This window comes from Phallusia mammillata, chromosome 4 (assembly GCF_965637545.1).
Source record: "Phallusia mammillata chromosome 4, kaPhaMamm4.hap1.1, whole genome shotgun sequence".
Classification (NCBI taxonomy): Eukaryota; Metazoa; Chordata; class Ascidiacea; order Phlebobranchia; family Ascidiidae; genus Phallusia; species Phallusia mammillata.
In genome coordinates, this window is record NC_137255.1 from 8,083,168 (window position 1) to 8,105,357 (window position 22,190).

Genomic DNA, 22,190 nt, shown 5'->3' on the forward strand with positions numbered 1-22,190 from the left:
CCGCGTGGGTTCGAACCCCACACAAAGTAAACTGTTGTTATTTTCGTTGCATATTCTGCACGACTGCTATCGATCTGATGTGTGCTCGAGTGGAAAAGACTGACGAAATTGTACATTTGTATTTCATTTTGTACAGAGATGTTTGTCAAATTTCTGCTGAATGACAACATTTATTTGTAAGTGGAGTATTTCGTACATCAAACACATCGCTGGAATTGGAAAATTGGACTTCGTCTGGGCGAGGTGGCCGAGTGGTTAAGGCCATGGACTGCTAATCCATTGTGCTCTGCACGCGTGGGTTCGAATCCCATCCTCGTCGTATCATCTTTGGTACTGTTTTTGGTTGTTAAATCTTGCACTATGTTAAGTTTTGAGAATTCGTGATTGGATTTCGTATTATCATTTGGCAATCAAATTGCCCTTGATAGTCACTGGGTTGGCCGAGTGGTTAAGGCGTTGGACTTAAGTTCCAATGGACAGTTGTCCGCGTGGGTTCGAACCCAACACCCAGTAAATAGTTGTTATTTTTGTTGCATGTTCTGCATGAGTGCCATCGATCTCATGTGTGCTCGAGTGGAAAACCGACGAAATTGTACATTTATCTTACATTTTGTACAGAGATGTTTGTCAAATTTCTGCTGAATGACAACATTTATTTTCAAGTGGAGTATTTCGTACATCAAACACACTGCTTGAATTGGAAAATTGGCCTTCGTCCGGACGAGGTGGCTGAGTGATTAAGGCGATGGTCTGCTAATCCATTGTGCTCTGCACGCGTGGGTTCGAATCCAATCCTTGTCGTATCATCTTTGATACTTTTTTTGGTTGTTTAATCTTGCCCTATGTTAAGTTTTGAGAATTCGTGATTGGATTTCGTATTATCATTGGGCCATCAAATTGCCCTTAATCGTCACTGGGTTGGCCGAGTGGTTAAGGCGTTGGACTTAAGTTCCAATGGACAGTTGTCCGCATGCATTCGAACCCCACACCCAGTAAAATGTTGTTATTTTCGTTGCATATTCTGCACCACTGCTATCGATCTGATGTGTGCTCGAGTGGAAAAGACTGACGAAATTGTACATTTGTATTTCATTTTGTACTGAGATGTTTGTCAAACTTCTGCTGAATGACAAGATTTATTTTCAAGTGGAGTATTTCGTACATCAAACACACTGCTTGAATTGGAAAATTGGCCTTCGTCTGGACGAGGTGGCCGAGTGGTTAAGGCGATGGACTGCTAATCCATTGTGCTCTGCACGCGTGGGTTCGAATCCCATCTTTGTCGTTTCATGTTCGGTACTCTTTTTGGTTGTTTAATTCTTGCCCTATGTTAAGTTTTGAGAATTCGTGATTGGATTTCGTATTATCATTAGGCCATCAAATTGCGCTTGATCGTCACTGGGTTGGCCGAGTGGTTAAGGCGTTGGACTTAAGTTCCAATGGACAGTTGTCCGCGTGGGTTCGAACCCAACACCCAGTAAATTGTTGTTATTTTTGTTGCATATTCTGCACGACTGCTATCGATCTGATGTGTGCTCGAGTGGAAAAGACTGACGAAATTGTACATTTGTATTTCATTTTGTACTGAGATGTTTGTCAAACTTCTGCTGAATGACAAGATTTATTTTCAAGTGGAGTATTTCGTATATCAAACACACTGCTTGAATTGGAAAATTGGACTTCGTCTGGGCGAGGTGGCCGAGTGGTTAAGGCGATGGACTGCTAATCCATTGTGCTCTGCACGCGTGGGTTCGAATCCCATCTTTGTCGTTTCATGTTCGGTACTCTTTTTGGTTGTTTAATTCTTGCCCTATGTTAAGTTTTGAGAATTCGTGATTGGATTTCGTATGATCATTAGGCCATCAAATTGCCCTTGATCGTCACTGGGTTGGCCGAGTGGTTAAGGCGTTGGACTTAAGTTCCAATGGACAGTTGTCCGCGTGGGTTCGAATCCCCCACCCAGTAAATTGTTGTTATTTTCGTTGCATATTCTGCATGAGTGCCATCGATCTCATGTGTGCTCGAGTGGAAAACCGACGAAATTGTACATTTATCTTACAGTTTGTACAGAGATGTTTGCAAAATTTCTGCTGAATGACAAGATTTATTTGTAAGTGGAGTATTTCGTACATCAAACACATTGCTTTAATTGGAAAATTGGCCTTCGTCGGGTCAAAGTTGCCGAGTGTTAAGTCGATGTACTGCTAATCCATTGTGCTCTGCACGCGTGGGTTCGAGTCCCATCCTCGTCGTATCAATTTTGGTACTCTTTTTGGTTGTTTAATCTGGCCCTATGTTAAGTTTTGAGAGTTCGTGATTGGATTTCGTATTATCATTTGGTAATCAAATTGCCCTTGATCGTCACTGGGTTGGCCGAGTGGTTATGGCGTTGGACTTAAGTTCCAATGGACAGTTGTCCGCGTGAGTCCGAACCCCACACCAAGTAAACTGTTGTTATTTTCGTTGCATATTCTGCACGACTGCTATCGATCTGATGTGTGCTCGAGTGGAAAACTGACGAAATTGTACATTTGTATTTCATTTTGTACAGAGATGGTTGTCAAATTTCTGCTGAATGACAACATTTATTTTCAAGTGGAGTATTTCAAACATCAAACACACTGCTTGAATTGGAAAATTGGACTTCGTCTGGGCGAGGTGCCCGAGTGGTTAAGGCCATGGACTGCTAATCCATTGTGCTCTGCACGCGTGGGTTCGAATCCCATCCTCGTCGTATCATCTTTGGTACTGTTTTTAGTTGTTTAATCTGGCACTATGTTAAGTTTTGAGAATTCGTGATTGGATTTCGTATTATCATTTGGCAATCAAATTGACCTTGATAGTCACTGGGTTGGCCGAGTGGTTAAGGCGTTGGACTTAAGTTCCAATGGACAGTTGTCCGCGTGAGTCCGAACCCCACACCAAGTAAACTGTTGTTATTTTCGTTGCATATTCTGCACGACTGCTATCGATCTGATGTGTGCTCGAGTGGAAAACTGACGAAATTGTACATTTGTATTTCATTTTGTACAGAGATGGTTGTCAAGTTTCTGCTGAATGACAACATTTATTTTCAAGTGGAGTATTTCGTACATCAAACACACTGCTTGAATTGGAAAATTGGACTTCGTCTGGGCGAGGTGCCCGAGTGGTTAAGGCCATGGACTGCTAATCCATTGTGCTCTGCACGCGTGGGTTCGAATCCCATGCTCGTCGTATCATCTTTGGTACTGTTTTTGGTTGTTAAATCTTGCACTATGTTAAGTTTTGAGAATTCGTGATTGGATTTCGTATTATCATTTGGCAATCAAATTGCCCTTGATAGTCACTGGGTTGGCCGAGTGGTTAAGGCGTTGGACTTAAGTTCCAATGGACAGTTGTCCGCGTGGGTTCGAACCCAACACCCAGTAAATAGTTGTTATTTTTGTTGCATGTTCTGCATGAGTGCCATCGATCTCATGTGTGCTCGAGTGGGAAACCGACGAAATTGTACATTTATCTTACATTTTGTACAGAGATGTTTGTCAAATTTCTGCTGAATGACAACATTTATTTTCAAGTGGAGTATTTCGTACATCAAACACACTGCTTGAATTGGAAAATTGGCCTTCGTCCGGACGAGGTGGCCGAGTGGTTAAGGCGATGGTCTGCTAATCCATTGTGCTCTGCACGCGTGGGTTCGAATCCAATCCTCGTCGTATCATCTTTGATACTTTTTTTGGTTGTTTAATCTTGCACTATGTTAAGTTTTGAGAATTCGTTATTGGATTTTGTATTATCATTGGGCCATCAAATTGCCCTTAATCGTCACTGGGTTGGCCGAGTGGTTAAGGCGTTGGACTTAAGTTCCAATGGACAGTTGTCCGCGTGGGTTCGAACCCCACACCCAGTAAATTGTTGTTATTTTTGTTGCATATTCTGCACGACTGCTATCGATCTGATGTGTGCTCGAGTGGAAAAGACTGACGAAATTGTACATTTGTATTTCATTTTGTACTGAGATGTTTGTCAAACTTCTGCTGAATGACAAGATTTATTTTCAAGTGGAGTATTTCGTACATCAAACACATTGCTTTAATTCGAAAATTGGCCTTCGTCTGGGCGAGGTGCCCGAGTGGTTAAGGCCATGGACTGCTAATCCATTGTGCTCTGCACGCGTGGGTTCGAATCCCATCCTCGTCGTATCATCTTTGGTACTGTTTTTAGTTGTTTAATCTGGCACTATGTTAAGTTTTGAGAATTCGTGATTGGATTTCGTATTATCATTTGGCAATCAAATTGACCTTGATCGTCACTGGGTTGGCCGAGTGGTTAAGGCGTTGGACTTAAGTTCCAATGGACAGTTGTCCGCGTGAGTCCGAACCCCACACCAAGTAAACTGTTGTTATTTTCGTTGCATATTCTGCACGACTGCTATCGATCTGATGTGTGCTCGAGTGGAAAACTGACGAAATTGTACATTTGTATTTCATTTTGTACAGAGATGGTTTTCAAGTTTCTGCTGAATGACAACATTTATTTTCAAGTGGAGTATTTCGTACATCAAACACACTGCTTGAATTGGAAAATTGGACTTCGTCTGGGCGAGGTGCCCGAGTGGTTAAGGTCATGGACTGCTAATCCATTGTGCTCTGCACGCGTGGGTTCGAATCCCATCCTCGTCGTATCATCTTTGGTACTGTTTTTGGTTGTTAAATCTTGCACTATGTTAAGTTTTGAGAATTCGTGATTGGATTTCGTATTATCATTTGGCAATCAAATTGCCCTTGATAGTCACTGGGTTGGCCGAGTGGTTAAGGCGTTGGACTTAAGTTCCAATGGACAGTTGTCCGCGTGGGTTCGAACCCAACACCCAGTAAATAGTTGTTATTTTTGTTGCATGTTCTGCATGAGTGCCATCGATCTCATGTGTGCTCGAGTGGGAAACCGACGAAATTGTACATTTATCTTACATTTTGTACAGAGATGTTTGTCAAATTTCTGCTGAATGACAACATTTATTTTCAAGTGGAGTATTTCGTACATCAAACACACTGCTTGAATTGGAAAATTGGCCTTCGTCCGGACGAGGTGGCCGAGTGGTTAAGGCGATGGTCTGCTAATCCATTGTGCTCTGCACGCGTGGGTTCGAATCCAATCCTCGTCGTATCATCTTTGATACTTTTTTTGGTTGTTTAATCTTGCACTATGTTAAGTTTTGAGAATTCGTTATTGGATTTTGTATTATCATTGGGCCATCAAATTGCCCTTAATCGTCACTGGGTTGGCCGAGTGGTTAAGGCGTTGGACTTAAGTTCCAATGGACAGTTGTCCGCGTGGGTTCGAACCCCACACCCAGTAAATTGTTGTTATTTTTGTTGCATATTCTGCACGACTGCTATCGATCTGATGTGTGCTCGAGTGGAAAAGACTGACGAAATTGTACATTTGTATTTCATTTTGTACTGAGATGTTTGTCAAACTTCTGCTGAATGACAAGATTTATTTTCAAATGGAGTATTTCGTACATCAAACACATTGCTTTAATTCGAAAATTGGCCTTCGTCTGGACGAGGTGGCCGAGTGGTTAAGGCGATGGACTGCTAATCCATTGTGCTCTGCACGCGTGGGTTCGAGTCCCATCCTCGTCGTATCAATTTTGGTACTCTTTTTGGTTGTTTAATCTGGCCCTATGTTAAGTTTTGAGAGTTCGTGATTGGATTTTGTATTATCATTTGGTAATCAAATTGCCCTTGATCGTCACTGGGTTGGCCGAGTGGTTAAGGCGTTGGACTTAAGTTCCAATGGACAGTTGTCCGCGTGAGTCCGAACCCCACACCAAGTAAACTGTTGTTATTTTCGTTGCATATTCTGCACGACTGCTATCGATCTGATGTGTGCTCGAGTGGAAAACTGACGAAATTGTACATTTGTATTTCATTTTGTACAGAGATGGTTGTCAAATTTCTGCTGAATGACAACATTTATTTTCAAGTGGAGTATTTCGTACATCAAACACACTGCTTGAATTGGAAAATTGGACTTCGTCTGGGCGAGGTGCCCGAGTGGTTAAGGCCATGGACTGCTAATCCATTGTGCTCTGCACGCGTCGGTTCGAATCCCATCCTCGTCGTATCATCTTTGGTACTGTTTTTGGTTGTTAAATCTTGCACTATGTTAAGTTTTGAGAATTCGTGATTGGATTTCGTATTATCATTTGGCAATCAAATTGCCCTTGATAGTCACTGGGTTGGCCGAGTGGTTAAGGCGTTGGACTTAAGTTCCAATGGACAGTTGTCCGCGTGGGTTCGAACCCAACACCCAGTAAATAGTTGTTATTTTTGTTGCATGTTCTGCATGAGTGCCATCGATCTCATGTGTGCTCGAGTGGGAAACCGACGAAATTGTACATTTATCTTACATTTTGTACAGAGATGTTTGTCAAATTTCTGCTGAATGACAACATTTATTTTCAAGTGGAGTATTTCGTACATCAAACACACTGCTTGAATTGGAAAATTGGCCTTCGTCCGGACGAGGTGGCCGAGTGGTTAAGGCGATGGTCTGCTAATCCATTGTGCTCTGCACGCGTGGGTTCGAATCCAATCCTCGTCGTATCATCTTTGGCACTCTTTTTGGTTGTTTAATTCTTGCCCTATGTTAAGTTTTGAGAGTTCGTGATTGGATTTCGTATTATCATTTGGTAATCAAATTGCCCTTGATCGTCACTGGGTTGGCCGAGTGGTTAAGGCGTTGGACTTAAGTTCCAATGGACAGTTGTCCGCGTGGGTCCGAACCCCACACCCAGTAAATTGTTGTTATTTTTGTTGCATGTTCTGCATGAGTGCTATCGACCTGATGTGTGCTCGAGTGGAAAACCGACGAAATTGTACATTTGTCTTACATTTTGTACAGAGATGTTTGTCAAATTTCTGCTGAATGACAATATTTATTTTCAAGTGGAGTATTTCGTACATCAAACACACTGCTTGAATTGGAAAATTGGCCTTCGTCTGGACGAGGTGGCCGAGTGGTTAAGGCGATGGACTGCTAATCCATTGTGCTCTGCACGCGTGGGTTCGAATCCCATCCTCGTCGTATCATCTTTGGTACTGTTTTTGGTTGTTAAATCTTGCACTATGCTAAGTTTTGAGAATTCGTGATTGGATTTCGTATTATCATTTGGCAATCAAATTGCCCTTGATAGTCACTGGGTTGGCCGAGTGGTTAAGGCGTTGGACTTAAGTTCCAATGGACAGTTGTCCGCGTGGCTTCGAACCCAACACCCAGTAAATAGTTGTTATTTTTGTTGCATGTTCTGCATGAGTGCCATCGATCTCATGTGTGCTCGAGTGGGAAACCGACGAAATTGTACATTTATCTTACATTTTGTACAGAGATTAACAGAATTTTTAGCTCTTCCGGCAGTTTTTTATTGTAATATGCCAACGTTTCGATGTCCCATACGAAACACCTTCATCAGGGTAATGACATACAATGCAAACACAAGTTATTATAAAGCGAAAAGGGCGGCGAAACACACATAAAAAAGGCGATAGAAATAACGCAGTGCGCACCAATGGTCGTGTGATAAAACCTGGCTCAATGGTGCAAAAGTGACCGATAAGTTACAGAGATGTTTGTCAAATTTCTGCTGAATGACAAGATTTATTTTCAAGTGGAGTATTTCGTACATCAAACACACTGCTTGAATTGGAAAATTGGCCTTCGTCCGGACGAGGTGGCCGAGTGGTTAAGGCGATGGTCTGCTAATCCATTGTGCTCTGCACGCGTGGGTTCGAATCCAATCCTCGTCGTATCATCTTTGATACTTTTTTTGGTTGTTTAATCTTGCACTATGTTAAGTTTTGAGAATTCGTTATTGGATTTTGTATTATCATTGGGCCATCAAATTGCCCTTAATCGTCACTGGGTTGGCCGAGTGGTTAAGGCGTTGGACTTAAGTTCCAATGGACAGTTGTCCGCGTGGGTTCGAACCCCACACCCAGTAAATTGTTGTTATTTTTGTTGCATATTCTGCACGACTGCTATCGATCTGATGTGTGCTCGAGTGGAAAAGACTGACGAAATTGTACATTTGTATTTCATTTTGTACTGAGATGTTTGTCAAACTTCTGCTGAATGACAAGATTTATTTTCAAGTGGAGTATTTCGTACATCAAACACATTGCTTTAATTCGAAAATTGGCCTTCGTCTGGACGAGGTGGCCGAGTGGTTAAGGCGATGGACTGCTAATCCATTGTGCTCTGCACGCGTGGGTTCGAGTCCCATCCTCGTCGTATCAATTTTGGTACTCTTTTTGGTTGTTTAATCTGGCCCTATGTTAAGTTTTGAGAGTTCGTGATTGGATTTTGTATTATCATTTGGTAATCAAATTGCCCTTGATCGTCACTGGGTTGGCCGAGTGGTTAAGGCGTTGGACTTAAGTTCCAATGGACAGTTGTCCGCGTGAGTCCGAACCCCACACCAAGTAAACTGTTGTTATTTTCGTTGCATATTCTGCACGACTGCTATCGATCTGATGTGTGCTCGAGTGGAAAACTGACGAAATTGTACATTTGTATTTCATTTTGTACAGAGATGGTTGTCAAATTTCTGCTGAATGACAACATTTATTTTCAAGTGGAGTATTTCGTACATCAAACACACTGCTTGAATTGGAAAATTGGACTTCGTCTGGGCGAGGTGCCCGAGTGGTTAAGGCCATGGACTGCTAATCCATTGTGCTCTGCACGCGTGGGTTCGAATCCCATCCTCGTCGTATCATCTTTGGTACTGTTTTTGGTTGTTAAATCTTGCACTATGTTAAGTTTTGAGAATTCGTGATTGGATTTCGTATTATCATTTGGCAATCAAATTGCCCTTGATAGTCACTGGGTTGGCCGAGTGGTTAAGGCGTTGGACTTAAGTTCCAATGGACAGTTGTCCGCGTGGGTTCGAACCCAACACCCAGTAAATAGTTGTTATTTTTGTTGCATGTTCTGCATGAGTGCCATCGATCTCATGTGTGCTCGAGTGGGAAACCGACGAAATTGTACATTTATCTTACATTTTGTACAGAGATGTTTGTCAAATTTCTGCTGAATGACAACATTTATTTTCAAGTGGAGTATTTCGTACATCAAACACACTGCTTGAATTGGAAAATTGGCCTTCGTCCGGACGAGGTGGCCGAGTGGTTAAGGCGATGGTCTGCTAATCCATTGTGCTCTGCACGCGTGGGTTCGAATCCAATCCTCGTCGTATCATCTTTGGCACTCTTTTTGGTTGTTTAATTCTTGCCCTATGTTAAGTTTTGAGAGTTCGTGATTGGATTTCGTATTATCATTTGGTAATCAAATTGCCCTTGATCGTCACTGGGTTGGCCGAGTGGTTAAGGCGTTGGACTTAAGTTCCAATGGACAGTTGTCCGCGTGGGTCCGAACCCCACACCCAGTAAATTGTTGTTATTTTTGTTGCATGTTCTGCATGAGTGCTATCGATCTGATGTGTGCTCGAGTGGAAAACCGACGAAATTGTACATTTGTCTTACATTTTGTACAGAGATGTTTGTCAAATTTCTGCTGAATGACAATATTTATTTTCAAGTGGAGTATTTCGTACATCAAACACACTGCTTGAATTGGAAAATTGGCCTTCGTCTGGACGAGGTGGCCGAGTGGTTAAGGCGATGGACTGCTAATCCATTGTGCTCTGCACGCGTGGGTTCGAATCCCTTCCTCGTCGTTTCATGTTCGGTACTCTTTTTGGTTGTTTAATCTGGCCCTATGTTAAGTTTTAAGAGTTCGTGATTGGATTTCGTATTATCACTTGGCAATCAAATTGCCCTTGATGGTCACTGGGTTGGCCGACTGGTTAAGGCGTTGGACTTAAGTTCCAATGGACAGTTGTCCGCGTGGGTTCGAACCCCACACAAAGTAAACTGTTGTTATTTTCGTTGCATATTCTGCACGACTGCTATCGATCTGATGTGTGCTCGAGTGGAAAAGACTGATGAAATTGTACATTTGTATTTCATTTTGTACAGAGATGTTTGTCAAATTTCTGCTGAATGACAAGATTTATATTTTAGTGGAGTATTTCGTACATCAAACACATTGCTTGAATTGGAAAATTGGCCTTCGTCGGGTCAAAGTTGCCGAGTGTTAAAGCGATGCACTGCTAATCCATTGCGCTCTGCACGCGTGGGTTCGAGTCCCATCCTCGTCGTATCATCCATGGTACTCTTTTTGGTTGTTTAATCTGGCCCTATGTTAAGTTTTAAGAGTTCGTGATTGGATTTCGTATTATCATTTGGCAATCAAATTGCCCTTGATAGTCACTGGGTTGGCCGAGTGGTTAAGGCGTTGGACTTAAGTTCCAATGGACAGTTGTCCGCGTGGGTTCGAACCCAACACCCAGTAAATAGTTGTTATTTTTGTTGCATGTTCTGCATGAGTGCCATCGATCTCATGTGTGCTCGAGTGGAAAACCGACGAAATTGTACATTTATCTTACATTTTGTACAGAGATGTTTGTCAAATTTCTGCTGAATGACAACATTTATTTTCAAGTGGAGTATTTCGTACATCAAACACACTGCTTGAATTGGAAAATTGGCCTTCGTCCGGACGAGGTGGCTGAGTGATTAAGGCGATGGTCTGCTAATCCATTGTGCTCTGCACGCGTGGGTTCGAATCCAATCCTCGTCGTATCATCTTTGATACTTTTTTTGGTTGTTAAATCTTGCCCTATGTTAAGTTTTGAGAATTCGTGATTGGATTTCGTATTATCATTGGGCCATCAAATTGCCCTTAATCGTCACTGGGTTGGCCGAGTGGTTAAGGCGTTGGACTTAAGTTCCAATGGACAGTTGTCCGCATGCGTTCGAACCCCACACCCAGTAAAATGTTGTTATTTTCGTTGCATATTCTGCACCACTGCTATCGATCTGATGTGTGCTCGAGTGGAAAAGACTGACGAAATTGTACATTTGTATTTCATTTTGTACTGAGATGTTTGTCAAACTTCTGCTGAATGACAAGATTTATTTTCAAGTGGAGTATTTCGTACATCAAACACACTGCTTGAATTGGAAAATTGGCCTTCGTCTGGACGAGGTGGCCGAGTGGTTAAGGCGATGGACTGCTAATCCATTGTGCTCTGCACGCGTGGGTTCGAATCCCATCTTTGTCGTTTCATGTTCGGTACTCTTTTTGGTTGTTTAATTCTTGCCCTATGTTAAGTTTTGAGAATTCGTGATTGGATTTCGTATTATCATTAGGCCATCAAATTGCCCTTGATCGTCACTGGGTTGGCCGAGTGGTTAAGGCGTTGGACTTAAGTTCCAATGGACAGTTGTCCGCGTGGGTTCGAACCCCCCACCCAGTAAATTGTTGTTATTTTTGTTGCATATTCTGCATGAGTGCCATCGATCTCATGTGTGCTCGAGTGGAAAACTGACGAAATTGTACATTTATCTTACAGTTTGTACAGAGATGTTTGCCAAATTTCTGCTGAATGACAACATTTATTTGTAAGTGGAGTATTTCGTACATCAAACACATTGCTTTAATTGGAAAATTGGCCTTCGTCGGGTCAAAGTTGCCGAGTGTTAAGTCGATGTACTGCTAATCCATTGTGCTCTGCACGCGTGGGTTCGAGTCCCATCCTCGTCGTATCAATTTTGGTACTCTTTTTGGTTGTTTAATCTGGCCCTATGTTAAGTTTTGAGAGTTCGTGATTGGATTTCGTATTATCATTTGGTAATCAAATTGCCCTTGATCGTCACTGGGTTGGCCGAGTGGTTAAGGCGTTGGACTTAAGTTCCAATGGACAGTTGTCCGCGTGAGTCCGAACCCCACACCAAGTAAACTGTTGTTATTTTCGTTGCATATTCTGCACGACTGCTATCGATCTGATGTGTGCTCGAGTGGAAAACTGACGAAATTGTACATTTGTATTTCATTTTGTACAGAGATGGTTGTCAAATTTCTGCTGAATGACAACATTTATTTTCAAGTGGAGTATTTCGTACATCAAACACACTGCTTGAATTGGAAAATTGGACTTCGTCTGGGCGAGGTGCCCGAGTGGTTAAGGCCATGGACTGCTAATCCATTGTGCTCTGCACGCGTGGGTTCGAATCCCATCCTCGTCGTATCATCTTTGGTACTGTTTTTGGTTGTTAAATCTTGCACTATGTTAAGTTTTGAGAATTCGTGATTGGATTTCGTATTATCATTTGGCAATCAAATTGCCCTTGATAGTCACTGGGTTGGCCGAGTGGTTAAGGCGTTGGACTTAAGTTCCAATGGACAGTTGTCCGCGTGGGTTCGAACCCAACACCCAGTAAATAGTTGTTATTTTTGTTGCATGTTCTGCATGAGTGCCATCGATCTCATGTGTGCTCGAGTGGGAAACCGACGAAATTGTACATTTATCTTACATTTTGTACAGAGATGTTTGTCAAATTTCTGCTGAATGACAACATTTATTTTCAAGTGGAGTATTTCGTACATCAAACACACTGCTTGAATTGGAAAATTGGCCTTCGTCCGGACGAGGTGGCCGAGTGGTTAAGGCGATGGTCTGCTAATCCATTGTGCTCTGCACGCGTGGGTTCGAATCCAATCCTCGTCGTATCATCTTTGATACTTTTTTTGGTTGTTTAATCTTGCCCTATGTTAAGTTTTGAGAATTCGTGATTGGATTTTGTATTATCATTGGGCCATCAAATTGCCCTTAATCGTCACTGGGTTGGCCGAGTGGTTAAGGCGTTGGACTTAAGTTCCAATGGACAGTTGTCCGCGTGGGTTCGAACCCCACACCCAGTAAATTGTTGTTATTTTTGTTGCATATTCTGCACGAATGCTATCGATCTGATGTGTGCTCGAGTGGAAAAGACTGACGAAATTGTACATTTGTATTTCATTTTGTACTGAGATGTTTGTCAAACTTCTGCTGAATGACAATATTTATTTTCAAGTGGAGTATTTCGTACATCAAACACATTGCTTTAATTCGAAAATTGGCTATCGTGTGGACGAGGTGGCCGAGTGGTTAAGGCGATGGACTGCTAATCCATTGTGCTCTGCACGCGTGGGTTCGAATCCCATCCTCGTCGTATCATCTTTGGCACTCTTTTTGGTTGTTTAATTCTTGCCCTATGTTAAGTTTTGAGAGTTCGTGATTGGATTTCGTATTATCATTTGGTAATCAAATTGCCCTTGATCGTCACTGGGTTGGCCGAGTGGTTAAGGCGTTGGACTTAAGTTCCAATGGACAGTTGTCCGCGTGGGTCCGAACCCCACACCCAGTAAATTGTTGTTATTTTTGTTGCATGTTCTGCATGAGTGCTATCGATCTGATGTGTGCTCGAGTGGAAAACCGACGAAATTGTACATTTGTCTTACATTTTGTACAGAGATGTTTGTCAAATTTCTACTGAATGACAATATTTATTTTCAAGTGGAGTATTTCGTACATCAAACACACTGCTTGAATTGGAAAATTGGCCTTCGTCTGGACGAGGTGGCCGAGTGGTTAAGGCGATGGACTGCTAATCCATTGTGCTCTGCACGCGTGGGTTCGAATCCCTTCCTCGTCGTTTCATGTTCGGTACTCTTTTTGGTTGTTTAATCTGGCCCTATGTTAAGTTTTAAGAGTTCGTGATTGGATTTCGTATTATCACTTGGCAATCAAATTGCCCTTGATGGTCACTGGGTTGGCCGACTGGTTAAGGCGTTGGACTTAAGTTCCAATGGACAGTTGTCCGCGTGGGTTCGAACCCCACACAAAGTAAACTGTTGTTATTTTCGTTGCATATTCTGCACGACTGCTATCGATCTGATGTGTGCTCGAGTGGAAAAGACTGACGAAATTGTACATTTGTATTTCATTTTGTACAGAGATGTTTGTCAAATTTCTGCTGAATGACAACATTTATTTGTAAGTGGAGTATTTCGTACATCAAACACATCGCTGGAATTGGAAAATTGGACTTCGTCTGGGCGAGGTGGCCGAGTGGTTAAGGCCATGGACTGCTAATCCATTGTGCTCTGCACGCGTGGGTTCGAATCCCATCCTCGTCGTATCATCTTTGGTACTGTTTTTGGTTGTTAAATCTTGCACTATGTTAAGTTTTGAGAATTCGTGATTGGATTTCGTATTATCATTGGGCCATCAAATTGCCCTTAATCGTCACTGGGTTGGCCGAGTGGTTAAGGCGTTGGACTTAAGTTCCAATGGACAGTTGTCCGCGTGGGTTCGAACCCCACACCCAGTAAATTGTTGTTATTTTTGTTGCATATTCTGCACGAATGCTATCGATCTGATGTGTGCTCGAGTGGAAAAGACTGACGAAATTGTACATTTGTATTTCATTTTGTACTGAGATGTTTGTCAAACTTCTGCTGAATGACAATATTTATTTTCAAGTGGAGTATTTCGTACATCAAACACATTGCTTTAATTCGAAAATTGGCTATCGTGTGGACGAGGTGGCCGAGTGGTTAAGGCGATGGACTGCTAATCCATTGTGCTCTGCACGCGTGGGTTCGAATCCCATCCTCGTCGTATCATCTTTGGCACTCTTTTTGGTTGTTTAATTCTTGCCCTATGTTAAGTTTTGAGAGTTCGTGATTGGATTTCGTATTATCACTTGGCAATCAAATTGCCCTTGATGGTCACTGGGTTGGCCGACTGGTTAAGGCGTTGGACTTAAGTTCCAATGGACAGTTGTCCGCGTGGGTTCGAACCCCACACAAAGTAAACTGTTGTTATTTTTGTTGCATGTTCTGCATGAGTGCTATCGATCTGATGTGTGCTCGAGTGGAAAACCGACGAAATTGTACATTTGTCTTACATTTTGTAGAGAGATGTTTGTCAAATTTCTACTGAATGACAATATTTATTTTCAAGTGGAGTATTTCGTACATCAAACACACTGCTTGAATTGGAAAATTGGCCTTCGTCTGGACGAGGTGGCCGAGTGGTTAAGGCGATGGACTGCTAATCCATTGTGCTCTGCACGCGTGGGTTCGAATCCCTTCCTCGTCGTTTCATGTTCGGTACTCTTTTTGGTTGTTTAATCTGGCCCTATGTTAAGTTTTAAGAGTTCGTGATTGGATTTCGTATTATCACTTGGCAATCAAATTGCCCTTGATGGTCACTGGGTTGGCCGACTGGTTAAGGCGTTGGACTTAAGTTCCAATGGACAGTTGTCCGCGTGGGTTCGAACCCCACACAAAGTAAACTGTTGTTATTTTCGTTGCATATTCTGCACGACTGCTATCGATCTGATGTGTGCTCGAGTGGAAAAGACTGACGAAATTGTACATTTGTATTTCATTTTGTACAGAGATGTTTGTCAAATTTCTGCTGAATGACAACATTTATTTGTAAGTGGAGTATTTCGTACATCAAACACATCGCTGGAATTGGAAAATTGGACTTCGTCTGGGCGAGGTGGCCGAGTGGTTAAGGCCATGGACTGCTAATCCATTGTGCTCTGCACGCGTGGGTTCGAATCCCATCCTCGTCGTATCATCTTTGGTACTGTTTTTGGTTGTTAAATCTTGCACTATGTTAAGTTTTGAGAATTCGTGATTGGATTTCGTATTATCATTGGGCCATCAAATTGCCCTTAATCGTCACTGGGTTGGCCGAGTGGTTAAGGCGTTGGACTTAAGTTCCAATGGACAGTTGTCCGCGTGGGTTCGAACCCCACACCCAGTAAATTGTTGTTATTTTTGTTGCATGTTCTGCATGAGTGCTATCGATCTGATGTGTGCTCGAGTGGAAAACTGACGAAATTGTACATCTATCTTACAGTTTGTACAGAGATGTTTGCCAAATTTCTGCTGAATGACAAGATTTATATTTTAGTGGAGTATTTCGTACATCAAACACATTGCTTTAATTGGAAAATTGGCCTTCGTCGGGTCAAAGTTGCCGAGTGTTAAAGCGATGCACTGCTAATCCATTGCGCTCTGCACGCGTGGGTTCGAGTCCCATCCTCGTCGTATCATCCATGGTACTCTTTTTGGTTGTTTAATCTGGCCCTATGTTAAGTTTTAAGAGTTCGTGATTGGATTTCGTATTATCATTTGGCAATCAAATTGCCCTTGATAGTCACTGGGTTGGCCGAGTGGTTAAGGCGTTGGACTTAAGTTCCAATGGACAGTTGTCCGCGTGGGTTCGAACCCAACACCCAGTAAATAGTTGTTATTTTTGTTGCATGTTCTGCATGAGTGCCATCGATCTCATGTGTGCTCGAGTGGAAAACCGACGAAATTGTACATTTATCTTACATTTTGTACAGAGATGTTTGTCAAATTTCTGCTGAATGACAACATTTATTTTCAAGTGGAGTATTTCGTACATCAAACACACTGCTTGAATTGGAAAATTGGCCTTCGTCCGGACGAGGTGGCTGAGTGATTAAGGCGATGGTCTGCTAATCCATTGTGCTCTGCACGCGTGGGTTCGAATCCAATCCTCGTCGTATCATCTTTGATACTTTTTTTGGTTGTTTAATCTTGCCCTATGTTAAGTTTTGAGAATTCGTGATTGGATTTCGTATTATCATTGGGCCATCAAATTGCCCTTAATCGTCACTGGGTTGGCCGAGTGGTTAAGGCGTTGGACTTAAGTTCCAATGGACAGTTGTCCGCATGCATTCGAACCCCACACCCAGTAAAATGTTGTTATTTTCGTTGCATATTCTGCACCACTGCTATCGATCTGATGTGTGCTCGAGTGGAAAAGACTGACGAAATTGTACATTTGTATTTCATTTTGTACAGAGATGTTTGTCAAACTTCTGCTGAATGACAAGATTTATTTTCAAGTGGAGTATTTCGTACATCAAACACACTGCTTGAATTGGAAAATTGGCCTTCGTCTGGACGAGGTGGCCGAGTGGTTAAGGCGATGGACTGCTAATCCATTGTGCTCTGCACGCGTGGGTTCGAATCCCATCTTTGTCGTTTCATGTTCGGTACTCTTTTTGGTTGTTTAATTCTTGCCCTATGTTAAGTTTTGAGAATTCGTGATTGGATTTCGTATTATCATTAGGCCATCAAATTGCGCTTGATCGTCACTGGGTTGGCCGAGTGGTTAAGGCGTTGGACTTAAGTTCCAATGGACAGTTGTCCGCGTGGGTTCGAACCCCCCACCCAGTAAATTGTTGTTATTTTTGTTGCATATTCTGCATGAGTGCCATCGATCTGATGTGTGCTCGAGTGGAAAACTGACGAAATTGTACATCTATCTTACAGTTTGTACAGAGATGTTTGCCAAATTTCTGCTGAATGACAAGATTTATATTTTAGTGGAGTATTTCGTACATCAAACACATTGCTTGAATTGGAAAATTGGCCTTCGTCGGGTCAAAGTTGCCGAGTGTTAAAGCGATGCACTGCTAATCCATTGCGCTCTGCACGCGTGGGTTCGAGTCCCATCCTCGTCGTATCATCCATGGTACTCTTTTTGGTTGTTTAATCTGGCCCTATGTTAAGTTTTGAGAGTTCGTGATTGGATTTCGTATTATCATTTGGTAATCAAATTGCCCTTGATCGTCACTGGGTTGGCCGAGTGGTTAAGGCGTTGGACTTAAGTTCCAATGGACAGTTGTCCGCGTGAGTCCGAACCCCACACCAAGTAAACTGTTGTTATTTTCGTTGCATATTCTGCACGACTGCTATCGATCTGATGTGTGCTCGAGTGGAAAACTGACGAAATTGTACATTTGTATTTCATTTTGTACAGAGATGGTTGTCAAATTTCTGCTGAATGACAACATTTATTTTCAAGTGGAGTATTTCGTACATCAAACACACTGCTTGAATTGGAAAATTGGACTTCGTCTGGGCGAGGTGCCCGAGTGGTTAAGGCCATGGACTGCTAATCCATTGTGCTCTGCACGCGTGGGTTCGAATCCCATCCTCGTCGTATCATCTTTGGTACTGTTTTTGGTTGTTAAATCTTGCACTATGTTAAGTTTTGAGAATTCGTGATTGGATTTCGTATTATCATTGGGCCATCAAATTGCCCTTAATCGTCATTGGGTTGGCCGAGTGGTTAAGGCGTTGGACTTAAGTTCCAATGGACAGTTGTCCGCATGCATTCGAACCCCACACCCAGTAAAATGTTGTTATTTTCGTTGCATATTCTGCACCACTGCTATCGATCTGATGTGTGCTCGAGTGGAAAAGACTGACGAAATTGTACATTTGTATTTCATTTTGTACAGAGATGTTTGTCAAACTTCTGCTGAATGACAAGATTTATTTTCAAGTGGAGTATTTCGTACATCAAACACACTGCTTGAATTGGAAAATTGGCCTTCGTCTGGACGAGGTGGCCGAGTGGTTAAGGCGATGGACTGCTAATCCATTGTGCTCTGCACGCGTGGGTTCGAATCCCATCTTTGTCGTTTCATGTTCGGTACTCTTTTTGGTTGTTTAATTCTTGCCCTATGTTAAGTTTTGAGAATTCGTGATTGGATTTCGTATTATCATTAGGCCATCAAATTGCGCTTGATCGTCACTGGGTTGGCCGAGTGGTTAAGGCGTTGGACTTAAGTTCCAATGGACAGTTGTCCGCGTGGGTTCGAACCCCCCACCCAGTAAATTGTTGTTATTTTTGTTGCATATTCTGCATGAGTGCCATCGATCTGATGTGTGCTCGAGTGGAAAACTGACGAAATTGTACATCTATCTTACAGTTTGTACAGAGATGTTTGCCAAATTTCTGCTGAATGACAAGATTTATATTTTAGTGGAGTATTTCGTACATCAAACACATTGCTTGAATTGGAAAATTGGCCTTCGTCGGGTCAAAGTTGCCGAGTGTTAAAGCGATGCACTGCTAATCCATTGCGCTCTGCACGCGTGGGTTCGAGTCCCATCCTCGTCGTATCATCCATGGTACTCTTTTTGGTTGTTTAATCTGGCCCTATGTTAAGTTTTGAGAGTTCGTGATTGGATTTCGTATTATCATTTGGTAATCAAATTGCCCTTGATCGTCACTGGGTTGGCCGAGTGGTTAAGGCGTTGGACTTAAGTTCCAATGGACAGTTGTCCGCGTGAGTCCGAACCCCACACCAAGTAAACTGTTGTTATTTTCGTTGCATATTCTGCACGACTGCTATCGATCTGATGTGTGCTCGAGTGGAAAACTGACGAAATTGTACATTTGTATTTCATTTTGTACAGAGATGGTTGTCAAATTTCTGCTGAATGACAACATTTATTTTCAAGTGGAGTATTTCGTACATCAAACACACTGCTTGAATTGGAAAATTGGACTTCGTCTGGGCGAGGTGCCCGAGTGGTTAAGGCCATGGACTGCTAATCCATTGTGCTCTGCACGCGTGGGTTCGAATCCCATCCTCGTCGTATCATCTTTGGTACTGTTTTTGGTTGTTAAATCTTGCACTATGTTAAGTTTTGAGAATTCGTGATTGGATTTCGTATTATCATTTGGCAATCAAATTGCCCTTGATAGTCACTGGGTTGGCCGAGTGGTTAAGGCGTTGGACTTAAGTTCCAATGGACAGTTGTCCGCGTGGGTTCGAACCCAACACCCAGTAAATAGTTGTTATTTTTGTTGCATGTTCTGCATGAGTGCCATCGATCTCATGTGTGCTCGAGTGGAAAACCGACGAAATTGTACATTTATCTTACATTTTGTACAGAGATGTTTGTCAAATTTCTGCTGAATGACAACATTTATTTTCAAGTGGAGTATTTCGTACATCAAACACACTGCTTGAATTGGAAAATTGGCCTTCGTCTGGACGAGGTGGCCGAGTGGTTAAGGCGATGGACTGCTAATCCATTGATTTCGTATTATCATTAGGCCATCAAATTGCCCCTGATCGTCACTGGGTTGGCCGAGTGGTTAAGGCGTTGGACTTATGTTCCAATTGACAGTTGTCCGCATGCGGTCGAACCCCACACCCACTAAATTGTCATTATTTTCGTTGCATATTCTACACGACTGCTATCGATCTGATGTGTGCTCGAGTGGAAAAGACTGACGAAATTGTACATTTGTATTTCATTTTGTACTGAGATGTTTGTCAAACTTCTGCTGAATGACAACCATTATTTTCAAGTGGAGTACTTCGTACACCAAACACATTCCTTTAATTTGAAAATTGCCCTTCGTCGGGTCAAAGTTGCCGAGTGTTAAGGCAATGGACTGCTAACCCATTGTGCTCTGCACGCGTGGGTTCGAGTCCCATCCTCGTCGTATCATTTTTGGTACTCTTTTTGGTTGTTTAATCTGGCCCTATGTTAAGTTTTGAGAATTCGTGATTGGATTTCGTATTATCATTGGTCCATCTAATTGCTGTTCATCGTCACTGGGTTGGCCGAGTGGTTAAGACGTTGGACTTAACTTCCAATGGACAGTTGTCCACGTTGGTTCGAAGCCCACACCCAGTAAAATGTTGCAATTTTTGTTGCATGTTCTGCATGAGTGCTGTCGATCGGATGTGTGTTCGAGTGGAAAACTGACGAAATTGTACATTTATCTTATATTTTGTACTGTCTGCTGAATGACAACATTAATTTTCAAGTGACAAGATTTATTTGTAAGTGCAGTATTTCGTACATCAAACACACTGCTTGAATTGGAAAATTGGCCTTCGTCGGGTCAAAGTTGACGAGTGTTAAGGCCATGGACTGCTAACCCATTGTGCTCTGCACGCGTGGGTTCGAGTCCCATCCTCGTCGTATCATCTTTGGTACTCATTTTGGTTGTTTAATCTGGCCCTATGTTAAGGTTTGAAAATTCGTGATTGGATTTCGTATGATCATTGGGGCATCAAATTGCCCTCAATCGTCACTGGTTTGGCCGAGTGGTTAAGGCGTTGGACTTAAGTTCCAATGGGCAGTTGTCCGCGTGGGTTCGAACCCCACATCCAGTAAATAGTTGTTATTTTTGTTGCATGTTCTGCATGAGTGCTATCGATCTGATGTGTGCTCGAGTGGAAAGATTGACGAAATTGTACATTTATCTTAGATTTTGTACAGAGATTTTTATTAAATTTCTGCTGAATGACAAGATTTATTTTCAAATGGAGTATTTCGTACATCAAACACACTGCTTGAATTGGAAAACAGGCCTTCGTCCGGACGAGGTGGCCGAGTGGTTAAGGCGATGGACAGCTAATCCATTGTGCTCTGCACGCGTGGGTTCGAATCCCATCCTCATCGTATCATCTTTGGTACTCTTTTTGGTTGTTTAATCTGGCCCTATGTTAAGGTTTGAAAATTCGTGATTGCATTTCGTATGATCATTGGGGCATCTAATTGCTGTTCATCGTCACTGGTTTGGCCGAGTGGTTAAGGCGTTGGACTTAAGTTCCAATGGGCAGTTGTCCGCGTGGGTTCGAACCCCACACCCAGTAAAATGTCGTTATTTTTGTTGCATGTTCTGCATGAGTGCTATGGATCTGATGTGTGCTCGAGTGGAAAACTGACGAAATTGTACATTTATCTTACATTTTGTACTGAGATGTTTGTCAAATTTCTGCTGAATGACAACATTTATTTTCAAGTGGAGTATTTCGTACATCAAACACACTGCTTGAATTGGAAAATTGGACTTCGTGTTGGCGAGGTGGCCGAGTGGTTAAGGCCATGGACTGCTAATCCATTGTGCTCTGCACGCGTGGGTTCGAATCCCATCCTCGTCGTATCATCTTTGGTACTCTTTTTGGTTGTTAAATCTTGCACTATGTTAAGTTTTGAGAATTCGTGATTGGATTTCGTATTATCATTGGGCCATCAAATTGCCCTTAATCGTCACTGGGTTGGCCGAGTGGTTAAGGCGTTGGACTTAAGTTCCAATGGACAGTTGTCCGCGTGGGTTCGAACCCCACACCCAGTAAATTGTTGTTATTTTTGTTGCATGTTCTGCATGAGTGCTATCGATCTGATGTGTGCTCGAGTGGAAAACTGACGAAATCGTACATTTATCTTACAGTTTGTACAGAGATGTTTGCCAAATTTCTGCTGAATGACAAGATTTATTTGTAAGTGGAGTATTTCGTACATCAAACACATTGCTTTAATTGGAAAATTGGCCTTCGTCGGGTCAAAGTTGCCGAGTGTTAAGGCGATGCACTGCTAATCCATTGCGCTCTGCACGCGTGGGTTCGTGTCCCATCCTCGTCGTATCATCTTTGGTACTC

General features: G+C 42.5%; 38 non-coding genes across 38 annotated transcripts; all 38 read left to right on the plus strand.

The window, feature by feature from the left end:
- The first annotated feature begins 237 nt into the window (after window positions 1-237).
- Window positions 238-319, plus strand: Trnas-gcu (transfer RNA serine (anticodon GCU)). The gene has a single exon. It is a non-coding gene; the product is annotated as a tRNA-Ser (tRNA).
- Window positions 320-1,203: 884 nt separating this feature from the next.
- Window positions 1,204-1,285, plus strand: Trnas-gcu (transfer RNA serine (anticodon GCU)). The gene has a single exon. It is a non-coding gene; the product is annotated as a tRNA-Ser (tRNA).
- A 403-nt stretch (window positions 1,286-1,688) lies between these two features.
- On the plus strand, window positions 1,689-1,770 carry Trnas-gcu (transfer RNA serine (anticodon GCU)). Its single transcript has one exon. It is a non-coding gene; the product is annotated as a tRNA-Ser (tRNA).
- A 112-nt stretch (window positions 1,771-1,882) lies between these two features.
- Trnal-uaa (transfer RNA leucine (anticodon UAA)) lies at window positions 1,883-1,965 on the plus strand. Its single transcript has one exon. It is a non-coding gene; the product is annotated as a tRNA-Leu (tRNA).
- Window positions 1,966-2,652: 687 nt separating this feature from the next.
- Window positions 2,653-2,734, plus strand: Trnas-gcu (transfer RNA serine (anticodon GCU)). Its single transcript has one exon. It is a non-coding gene; the product is annotated as a tRNA-Ser (tRNA).
- A 1,075-nt stretch (window positions 2,735-3,809) lies between these two features.
- On the plus strand, window positions 3,810-3,892 carry Trnal-uaa (transfer RNA leucine (anticodon UAA)). Its single transcript has one exon. It is a non-coding gene; the product is annotated as a tRNA-Leu (tRNA).
- Window positions 3,893-4,100: 208 nt separating this feature from the next.
- On the plus strand, window positions 4,101-4,182 carry Trnas-gcu (transfer RNA serine (anticodon GCU)). Its single transcript has one exon. It is a non-coding gene; the product is annotated as a tRNA-Ser (tRNA).
- Window positions 4,183-5,257: 1,075 nt separating this feature from the next.
- Trnal-uaa (transfer RNA leucine (anticodon UAA)) lies at window positions 5,258-5,340 on the plus strand. The gene has a single exon. It is a non-coding gene; the product is annotated as a tRNA-Leu (tRNA).
- Window positions 5,341-5,548: 208 nt separating this feature from the next.
- Trnas-gcu (transfer RNA serine (anticodon GCU)) lies at window positions 5,549-5,630 on the plus strand. The gene has a single exon. It is a non-coding gene; the product is annotated as a tRNA-Ser (tRNA).
- Window positions 5,631-6,706: 1,076 nt separating this feature from the next.
- Trnal-uaa (transfer RNA leucine (anticodon UAA)) lies at window positions 6,707-6,789 on the plus strand. Its single transcript has one exon. It is a non-coding gene; the product is annotated as a tRNA-Leu (tRNA).
- Window positions 6,790-6,995: 206 nt separating this feature from the next.
- Trnas-gcu (transfer RNA serine (anticodon GCU)) lies at window positions 6,996-7,077 on the plus strand. Its single transcript has one exon. It is a non-coding gene; the product is annotated as a tRNA-Ser (tRNA).
- Window positions 7,078-7,907: 830 nt separating this feature from the next.
- Trnal-uaa (transfer RNA leucine (anticodon UAA)) lies at window positions 7,908-7,990 on the plus strand. The gene has a single exon. It is a non-coding gene; the product is annotated as a tRNA-Leu (tRNA).
- Window positions 7,991-8,198: 208 nt separating this feature from the next.
- Window positions 8,199-8,280, plus strand: Trnas-gcu (transfer RNA serine (anticodon GCU)). The gene has a single exon. It is a non-coding gene; the product is annotated as a tRNA-Ser (tRNA).
- Window positions 8,281-8,680: 400 nt separating this feature from the next.
- On the plus strand, window positions 8,681-8,762 carry Trnas-gcu (transfer RNA serine (anticodon GCU)). The gene has a single exon. It is a non-coding gene; the product is annotated as a tRNA-Ser (tRNA).
- A 594-nt stretch (window positions 8,763-9,356) lies between these two features.
- Window positions 9,357-9,439, plus strand: Trnal-uaa (transfer RNA leucine (anticodon UAA)). Its single transcript has one exon. It is a non-coding gene; the product is annotated as a tRNA-Leu (tRNA).
- A 206-nt stretch (window positions 9,440-9,645) lies between these two features.
- Window positions 9,646-9,727, plus strand: Trnas-gcu (transfer RNA serine (anticodon GCU)). Its single transcript has one exon. It is a non-coding gene; the product is annotated as a tRNA-Ser (tRNA).
- A 1,367-nt stretch (window positions 9,728-11,094) lies between these two features.
- Trnas-gcu (transfer RNA serine (anticodon GCU)) lies at window positions 11,095-11,176 on the plus strand. Its single transcript has one exon. It is a non-coding gene; the product is annotated as a tRNA-Ser (tRNA).
- Window positions 11,177-11,288: 112 nt separating this feature from the next.
- Window positions 11,289-11,371, plus strand: Trnal-uaa (transfer RNA leucine (anticodon UAA)). Its single transcript has one exon. It is a non-coding gene; the product is annotated as a tRNA-Leu (tRNA).
- A 687-nt stretch (window positions 11,372-12,058) lies between these two features.
- Window positions 12,059-12,140, plus strand: Trnas-gcu (transfer RNA serine (anticodon GCU)). The gene has a single exon. It is a non-coding gene; the product is annotated as a tRNA-Ser (tRNA).
- A 593-nt stretch (window positions 12,141-12,733) lies between these two features.
- On the plus strand, window positions 12,734-12,816 carry Trnal-uaa (transfer RNA leucine (anticodon UAA)). The gene has a single exon. It is a non-coding gene; the product is annotated as a tRNA-Leu (tRNA).
- A 208-nt stretch (window positions 12,817-13,024) lies between these two features.
- Window positions 13,025-13,106, plus strand: Trnas-gcu (transfer RNA serine (anticodon GCU)). Its single transcript has one exon. It is a non-coding gene; the product is annotated as a tRNA-Ser (tRNA).
- A 112-nt stretch (window positions 13,107-13,218) lies between these two features.
- Trnal-uaa (transfer RNA leucine (anticodon UAA)) lies at window positions 13,219-13,301 on the plus strand. Its single transcript has one exon. It is a non-coding gene; the product is annotated as a tRNA-Leu (tRNA).
- Window positions 13,302-13,507: 206 nt separating this feature from the next.
- Trnas-gcu (transfer RNA serine (anticodon GCU)) lies at window positions 13,508-13,589 on the plus strand. The gene has a single exon. It is a non-coding gene; the product is annotated as a tRNA-Ser (tRNA).
- A 402-nt stretch (window positions 13,590-13,991) lies between these two features.
- Window positions 13,992-14,073, plus strand: Trnas-gcu (transfer RNA serine (anticodon GCU)). The gene has a single exon. It is a non-coding gene; the product is annotated as a tRNA-Ser (tRNA).
- A 111-nt stretch (window positions 14,074-14,184) lies between these two features.
- On the plus strand, window positions 14,185-14,267 carry Trnal-uaa (transfer RNA leucine (anticodon UAA)). The gene has a single exon. It is a non-coding gene; the product is annotated as a tRNA-Leu (tRNA).
- Window positions 14,268-14,475: 208 nt separating this feature from the next.
- On the plus strand, window positions 14,476-14,557 carry Trnas-gcu (transfer RNA serine (anticodon GCU)). The gene has a single exon. It is a non-coding gene; the product is annotated as a tRNA-Ser (tRNA).
- A 401-nt stretch (window positions 14,558-14,958) lies between these two features.
- Trnas-gcu (transfer RNA serine (anticodon GCU)) lies at window positions 14,959-15,040 on the plus strand. The gene has a single exon. It is a non-coding gene; the product is annotated as a tRNA-Ser (tRNA).
- Window positions 15,041-15,442: 402 nt separating this feature from the next.
- Trnas-gcu (transfer RNA serine (anticodon GCU)) lies at window positions 15,443-15,524 on the plus strand. The gene has a single exon. It is a non-coding gene; the product is annotated as a tRNA-Ser (tRNA).
- Window positions 15,525-15,635: 111 nt separating this feature from the next.
- Trnal-uaa (transfer RNA leucine (anticodon UAA)) lies at window positions 15,636-15,718 on the plus strand. The gene has a single exon. It is a non-coding gene; the product is annotated as a tRNA-Leu (tRNA).
- A 1,171-nt stretch (window positions 15,719-16,889) lies between these two features.
- Trnas-gcu (transfer RNA serine (anticodon GCU)) lies at window positions 16,890-16,971 on the plus strand. The gene has a single exon. It is a non-coding gene; the product is annotated as a tRNA-Ser (tRNA).
- Window positions 16,972-17,083: 112 nt separating this feature from the next.
- Window positions 17,084-17,166, plus strand: Trnal-uaa (transfer RNA leucine (anticodon UAA)). Its single transcript has one exon. It is a non-coding gene; the product is annotated as a tRNA-Leu (tRNA).
- A 687-nt stretch (window positions 17,167-17,853) lies between these two features.
- On the plus strand, window positions 17,854-17,935 carry Trnas-gcu (transfer RNA serine (anticodon GCU)). The gene has a single exon. It is a non-coding gene; the product is annotated as a tRNA-Ser (tRNA).
- A 402-nt stretch (window positions 17,936-18,337) lies between these two features.
- On the plus strand, window positions 18,338-18,419 carry Trnas-gcu (transfer RNA serine (anticodon GCU)). Its single transcript has one exon. It is a non-coding gene; the product is annotated as a tRNA-Ser (tRNA).
- A 112-nt stretch (window positions 18,420-18,531) lies between these two features.
- Trnal-uaa (transfer RNA leucine (anticodon UAA)) lies at window positions 18,532-18,614 on the plus strand. Its single transcript has one exon. It is a non-coding gene; the product is annotated as a tRNA-Leu (tRNA).
- Window positions 18,615-19,301: 687 nt separating this feature from the next.
- On the plus strand, window positions 19,302-19,383 carry Trnas-gcu (transfer RNA serine (anticodon GCU)). The gene has a single exon. It is a non-coding gene; the product is annotated as a tRNA-Ser (tRNA).
- Window positions 19,384-20,838: 1,455 nt separating this feature from the next.
- On the plus strand, window positions 20,839-20,921 carry Trnal-uaa (transfer RNA leucine (anticodon UAA)). The gene has a single exon. It is a non-coding gene; the product is annotated as a tRNA-Leu (tRNA).
- Window positions 20,922-21,610: 689 nt separating this feature from the next.
- Trnas-gcu (transfer RNA serine (anticodon GCU)) lies at window positions 21,611-21,692 on the plus strand. The gene has a single exon. It is a non-coding gene; the product is annotated as a tRNA-Ser (tRNA).
- A 111-nt stretch (window positions 21,693-21,803) lies between these two features.
- Trnal-uaa (transfer RNA leucine (anticodon UAA)) lies at window positions 21,804-21,886 on the plus strand. The gene has a single exon. It is a non-coding gene; the product is annotated as a tRNA-Leu (tRNA).
- Window positions 21,887-22,190: the final 304 nt, after the last annotated feature.